The sequence below is a fragment of the Egretta garzetta genome, unplaced genomic scaffold (genome assembly GCF_000687185.1).
Source record: "Egretta garzetta isolate BGI_Z169 unplaced genomic scaffold, ASM68718v1 scaffold29, whole genome shotgun sequence".
Lineage (NCBI taxonomy): Eukaryota > Metazoa > Chordata > Aves > Pelecaniformes > Ardeidae > Egretta > Egretta garzetta.
The window spans coordinates 1,759,984-1,766,040 of record NW_009260796.1 but is presented as its reverse complement, the minus strand read 5'-3'; the positions used below and the strand labels follow the sequence as shown (position 1 = coordinate 1,766,040).

At 43.1% G+C, this 6,057-nt stretch overlaps 1 protein-coding gene across 1 annotated transcript in view; it reads left to right on the top strand.

Moving 5' to 3' along the window:
- DVL1 (dishevelled segment polarity protein 1) overlaps positions 1–6,057 on the top strand; it is a 96,701-nt gene that overhangs the window by 830 nt on the left and 89,814 nt on the right. The window lies entirely within an intron of this gene.

The following is a 6,057-nucleotide window of genomic DNA, read 5'->3' as shown; positions in this document are numbered from 1 at the left end:
TGCGCCAGGGCGGGGATCGCTGAAGAGAGGAGGAGAGCAGGGCTGCAGAGAGGGGGAGAGAGGGTGAAGCCTTGGGCGAGTTACAGAAATGCCTGTCTGAGAAATGGGGTTGCTCGTCGGGGTCTGCGTTCGCACGGCGTTGGTCAGAACAGCGGGCGTCAAACGGGCGGTGGTCAAAACGGCCGCTTCTTCAACGGGCGTGCGCCCTGCTCGCCCCCGCTAACGCGTTCTGCTTGTGCAGGAGTGCAGGAGAAGACAAGGGCCAGGCATCCCAAACGACCTTTGTGGTCGTGGAGGCCGGATTTCTGACTGGAGCTAGGGGGTATTTGACGTCTCTGCACACACATGTGGGTTGCATGCCACCGGGCTAATTTACAGCCACAATAAAATAAACCAATAAAAAATCTGTTGGACGGTGTTGCCAGACTGTAACTTTCAAAAGGTAGTAATCCTTTTGTAGCAAATCACTGCTCTTTTGTATGCGCATCTGTCACTGGCGAGGCAAATTTTACATATTTAAATGGCTTGCCAGTAAAAAAGGAGAGCAGGTTTGTGGAAAGCTAATATGGACCTGACTCTAAAATAACACCATGCTTGAGGTGTGAGTTTAATGTTTGGTGAGATATATCTTCCCAAGCATCCTTTTACATATTGTGTAGCCTCTTTCTTACCCATGAGACCTGAAGCCTTTAATGTTAATTGTGTTTTTAGCCACGGTGGAATGTAGGGATTGTTTGTTGACACATATTTCTTCTGTGGCGAGTTGTTAGTATTGGTGTGTTACTGTAGGGGTGTTCAAGTATTGACTTCTTGTTTTTATGGATTGTGAAAACATTTTTTTGAGGAAACAACTATACAAACTGTTTGTTTTCAAAATAAGGCCTTTGAAATTGTCTATTCATAAATTTCTCTCCTTCACCCTCAAGTTTTTTGTGGTGCAACCTCAATAAAGGATGTTGGAGTTGTTGAGACAGCGTATGCGTGCGTTCCCACTGCTACCCAGATTTAGTACGAGAAGACGTAAACTGTGCTGCGGCCTGTAGAACACACTAGGAAGATCTCAGACACGTTTGGGCTGTTCTGCATCTTTGGCCAGGTAACGGGGTTGGTAGTGTAAACCCTACAGCAGAGGCTCTCTTAGGGCCTCCACCACCTCTCTGGGCAACCCCTGCCAGGGTTTCACCGCCCTCATTATAAAGAATTTCTTCCTTAGATCCAGCCTAAACCTACCCTGTTTTAGTTTAAAACCATCCCCCCTTGTCCTGTCACTGCTGGCCCTACTAAAAAGATTTTCCCCATCTTTCCTATAGGCCCCCTTTAGGTATTGAAAGGCCGTGATCAGGTCTCCCCGCAGCCTTCTCTTCTCCAGGCTAGTCTCGAAACTGGGGTGAAAATTGTTATTCTTGCATGGTCTTGGAAACGGAGATGATGGAAGATGAAGAGCTGCGAGCGGGTGATAAGGACTGGGACCCGTAAATTCTCTTATTTAAACAACAGTCTCAAATGTAACTACGGCGTGCATGAGGGTGGCAATCTGTTGTCTGGAGACAGAAGTAATTCTATAGGCAGTGACTCAGTAAGCTGTCGGTCAGATTTTTGTTTGCTTTTTTCTTCATCAACCAAATTTTTGTTCCTCTCTGAGTTTTAAATACTTGTGAAAAATGGGGAATTAAGAGAAAACTTAGGTGAATCTTGGCTGTCTTAGCAAGCGTTAGTAGTAAATATGGGCTTTTCTCATCATCTTGTCTTCAAACTGGCTTTTGTTAATGTCGCAAATAGGTAATTACAGATGCAGTTGCCACTAACCATAACAAAATCGTGTCTCTAATTTCTACCTTGTGTGCCTGAGAATGTCCTCCAAAGAAATTATTTTCTGTGTGTTCTGTAAGTAGTACTTAGGCTTAAACTACAGTAACATTTTGGGTTTAAATGTAGTGATCTACAGTTCTAGTCTGCTGTTCTTCACATCGCTGCTCGAAGGCTGTGCGGAGCTGTGATTTGGCATGGTGACTGCCACTTGGCAGGGTAGTTTGTAAATCCCACTGTGGAGTGAAAAGTACTTCTTGTGTTAGGAAAGCAAATGTTTTCCTGGAGAAGTGGAGCCTCCTTGAGAAGCCAGTGATCGGGAACTGACTTTGCAATACTGCACATGTTGTTGTAATTAAGGCACAGCCTTTCCTGGATCCTGAAATAATGTAATAAATAATTGTGTTCAGAAACAGGGGATGTGTTGAATTGTTTCCAACCATAAAAGATAGAGTTGCTAAGGATTGGAGTGGAGTTGGGCTGGGGATGCGGAGCCATATCAAGGCGTGTTAGGAAATTCGGCAGTTAGGTGTTGTGTGTACCTGTGCTGAGTTACCAGCCTGCTTTCAGTTTAATTTACTACTCTGCCTTTCAGTCTTAACCTTATGCTATCAGTGAAGCTGTGGCAAATAGGTACAGTGTGGAACCTTCATCTTGATTTTCCTGGCAGCCTTATTTTGACATAAACCCACTTTTCCCTGTGCCATTTCATTCTCCGGGGTGAATTCTGCACTAACCCTCGATGGGCCGGACCCGTCTTTATTCTGAAAGCCCAGGCTTTCCTGCTGGCTCCATCTGTAGATATGATGTTGTTTATAAGATGCAGGATGTCTTAACTGTGTTCTGACTTTAAGATTCAACCCTTGGAAGTGCTTTGTAGCTTCTATTTTTATTCCAGTCCGTGGGAAATTAAGCAGGGACATTACAGGATCAGACTTGTTAATGTGATGGTATCCACCAGCAACGAAATTTAGAAAAGGTGACATTTGTGATACGTGTTTTACAGATAAGGAGCTGTGTCGTCAGCTTACTTAGTTGCTTACAGCGACTGGTTCTCTCCTCTCAGGGGAAGAGCTCAGAGGTCGCTTCCGATCACTGAAACTGTTGATTCTAAGGTTACAGCCCCATATATCCTTGCAATAATGTATAACGCAATTGTGTTGATTCTTTGATGATTGAAAAATGACAAATAATGAATACATCTAAAAATAAAGCTGTAGTTTGTGTTGCCTGGGCTCTCATGGTTGAAACTCTGACAGCTGCATAAAGCGTTGGATCCAAATGATTCATAATGAATCTGTGTGACAGTTCCTGTAAGAGGAATTCCTATCCGCCTGCTCTTAAATATTTGGTATTTACAGAGCTTTTCTTGTAAAACACTATCACTAACTACCAAAAAGTCAAAATTATAAATGTATATGATCCAGGCATTCCCGTAAGTTATGTGTTTTAATTTTGCTATACAATAACCTACTTTGAGACTCCATGCTACTGTTTCATCTCCGGTCAGTATGGGATGCTCTGCTGTGACATGGTTATGGCAGGAGAGATTCAGAGGAGGAACTGCACTGTCTGAAATACGTGGTCTGTACAGAAGCTCAGACTGATAAATATACTGTCCCCTGCATTGCTGTGGCTTCCTTTGCTCCCTTCCGTCAGCGTGTCACTGGGGCAGGACCTGCCGATGGTGCCGTGCGGTGCTGCAGGGTAGGAAGGCCAAGCCAGTCTTAGGCTCTGCAGTCTTTATCTGTCGAATACCAGTGTGTCTGTTTTGCCATCCTTCTGGGTGAGGTTCAAGTCCTCATTCTTTCCATTGTGTGAATTAATACTCTTTTGATTATACTTCTTTAGGGAGTACTTTGAGGAGTGGCTTTTTAGGCATTCCTTTGGTATCAGCAAAAGAACTTCCTTTTCAACTGCACTTGTAGGTGCAGCTGGTTCTTGCACAGAAATTAATTTTCTTGGTGTGTTGAAAACCAGCAAGCAATTGTGATTTAAAGCAGTAGGAATCCAGTTGGGGATTGGGATTATGAGCTGAATGGGGAAATTTTTAACAGAAGAGGAACATGAGAAGTACTGTTTTGTGTCTTTTTTTTCATGGAGGCAACGTACCATCTCTGTTTTCACCCTTGCCCTAAGAGGAATCCTAACCGAGAAGCGGGAGTCCCAACTGACAAATGTCTAGCTATGGAGATGCAGAATAATTTTATAACTGGGAAAGCTTTTAGAGACAAGATAGTAAAAATAACACCCTCAAAATATTTTACATGGGGCAAATGAAAGTAGGAGTTGCCTATTTATCAACCAGGCTTAGACAATTGATGCTTAAAGTGCCATTTGGACACTGGGCATGTATAATTTAAAAAATATAAACTTGATTTGCCTGTTGTATTTGCAGAATTCCACGCTCATTGAATGTAATACGAAAGCTGTTGTAAAAATCCAGCAAGCAAAGGAACATTGGACAAAAGCATGGAAGCCTTATTTCTGTGAAGCAGGTGCAACAGAGTTGTAGACTCTGAGCTAGCCAAGCTTGGAAAAAGAGGGAGGTTTTGGGCCGAGTTCTGTGCTTGGAAAACTGTTTCTGTGCTTATTCAGGGATAAGGCAGCATACTGGACAAAAGTCCCTTGCAGGTAGGATTCTGCCATTTAGGTGGACTTTGCTGTGCTGTGTAGTAGTAAGAGCATAGTTTCGGGTTGGGGTGGGGTTTTTTTTGGTAGTTATTGCAACAAAGATTTTAATGAGGTATTTTTGCTGGTGTTTTTAAGGAGATCCTCTCAAGACTAAAGAGCAACCTGAAAGGATGCCTACCTCCATTCTTGTTTGAAAGCTGAACAAGCAGGTGACAGAGGCTGATATAGGTCAGTTACAGGTAGGAGTCTGTCTTTTTTGAAACAGAATAAAATGAAGGCAAGTGATTCCTATTTGCGCTAGAAAATATGGAGCTGGTAGACTAATGTGTAGAGGGGGCATGTGCTAAAAATAACAGTTGAGGAAAATGATCTTTGCAGCTCTGTGACAAGGATTGATACCCACAGAATGAATCTGTATGGATCAGAACTAGGCAAGGGAATGCTGAGGTAACTACTATGAGCAATGCTCTAGCAAGTATTTTAGCTGTATAAATGGAAAGTTTCAGAATTACTACACAGACTGCAAGACCAAGTAGGCTGGATGTGAGGGTCTAGAGAGCAGTCAGAATTCAAGTCAATGTCCACATTACTGACCTGAATGATGGGCAGGTAGATGAGCAGATAAGAAGAGCTGTGCCATATAACTTTTAGCCTTGAAATACAAGCAAGATTGTCTTTACAAAGCAACTATGTATAGAATCTCCCTCTGTGTGCTTGTTTTCCCACGTGCATCTCTCTCTCCTTCCCGTTTAGTATTTTTTATCCTCAGCGTTATTGAGGGTGTTTTTAGGAGGGATGAATAAGGAAGTAGTTCCATGAGGGTAGAGCTAAGGAAAGCAGGTTTCCTGAACATTTGTGTCCTTTTCAGTGTTAGCCCTCTGTATTTTCTCCATTATCTTGGGCTGCTTCATCAGATAGTAGATATTCAGAGATCTGAGATACAGTTAGACTGAAAAAACCACAGCAGTTTCTCTGGACACAAGGTTAAAAAGGTTAGGGCTTCAACTTGGTAATGCAGTCACATAATTTACCATATAGATCTTTGCAAATGCCTATGGCGTGTTTACTGAAAATGTCTTTTGGATAGCAAATGTGGTTGAGCAGATGGAGCAACAAATGGGCTGCTTTTAAAGATATTTTTTATCCGGTAACCTTTTTGGCCAGGTTGGCCTGTCTGTAGGCTAGAAAGGAATGATTGCGTAATAGTCAAAGCTGTCTTCAGGTCACACTGGGACAGCTGTTCCCTGTGATGTAAACAAGCATCGCTGACCAAGAAGATGAATGCAAGGCATGTTACCAGCCCATGGCTAAGATTCATGACCTTCCTCTTCTGCTGCTGCCAGCTTTGCTTCGGGAGGCTGTAGCAGGGTATGTGGCAGCACTGAAGCTCTGTTTGGGACTGATCCAGAGCCTGGTGGAGTCACTAAGAGTCTTTCTCTGAAATGCACTGAATTTTGAGCCCGTTTCCAGCTGAACTGTTCTGTCACATGAACAATACTGGTTCGAACGTGTAACTTGTAGTGAGTGCAGTGCTAGGAAAATGCCTTTTATTGAAGGCTTTCCTGAAAAAAACCACAGGTGGTTAAGTAGACTGGGTTGAGAAGATGCTTGGATTTT